The following is a 1,138-nucleotide window of genomic DNA, read 5'->3' on the forward strand; positions in this document are numbered from 1 at the left end:
TATAGGCTTGGTTTCCCCCTGCACTTCAGACTAGCTGTCTGACCTTGCTTTAGGAACTTAACCTCTTGAAGCTTCTTACCTTATCTGTAAAATGGAAATAGTAAGATTATCTTTCTCATAAAGAATAGCAGGAAAAAAAATGAAGTAAATAAATACTTATGACCGAGATATTATGTCTTTCATAAAGTTATCCACTTTCAGTATTTGTATGATTAAGATAACTATGAAGATTGTGTGGCAAGCTGTGGTGACCTGTCTGTGGTAAATGATGAAAACAGAATAGAAGAATAGAAAATTCCATCTCTGTTTGCATTTTGTATGGAGTTTGTGTCTGCCCAGACTGAAGACAGATCTGTCAGGGTGATGGCACCACAGGAAATTCTTCACCCTTTATGTTATTAGGAGTTCTGGTAGCATAGTGCCCAAGGCACTTGACTGCTAACCAGAAGGCTGGCAGTTCAAACCCAGCAGCCACTCCTCGGAAGGAATGTTGGGCAATCTACTTTCATAGTGAGCCCACCTCAGAAACCCAAGGAGGGGTCGCTACAAGTTGGATCTGACTCGATGGCAGTGAGTTTGGTTTTTTGGTTTTATGCTATTAATATTAACACGTCTTCAGCAAAAAACATAATTAAAATTTTAGAAAAAAATAAGGTTCTATTTTAAATAATATAATGTACAAGAGCATTGAATAGAGAGTGAGTGACCGTGGACTGACTTTTGTTCCACAGTTTTGTTTTTTTGGTTTTTGTATTATTTTTTAATTGTTGGAAAATTGTAAATAACATATTTGCCAATTCAACATTTTCCACATGTTCAATTCAGTGACGGCAAATCCATTAATCACGTTACATAAATATCACCAAGTATCTGTTGCCAGAGTTTCCATCACCATAAACAGAAACCCATTGCTTCCTAAATGATTTCCCATTTTCCCCTCCCTCCAAGCCCTGGGAACCCTATTACACTCTGTATGCATTTACCTATTCTTGGTATTTCATATACGTGGGAGCATATAGTTTTGTCCTTTTGTGATTGTCTTACTTCATAAGCATACTATTTACAAGGTTCGTCCATGCTGTAGCGTTATATCAGAGCTTCATTTCTCCTAATGGCTGAGCGGCATCCTAATGCATGT

Source organism: Orycteropus afer, unplaced genomic scaffold (genome assembly GCF_000298275.1).
Source record: "Orycteropus afer afer isolate SDZICR_OR568_19922 unplaced genomic scaffold, OryAfe1.0 scaffold01153, whole genome shotgun sequence".
In the NCBI taxonomy this organism is placed as follows: domain Eukaryota; kingdom Metazoa; phylum Chordata; class Mammalia; order Tubulidentata; family Orycteropodidae; genus Orycteropus; species Orycteropus afer.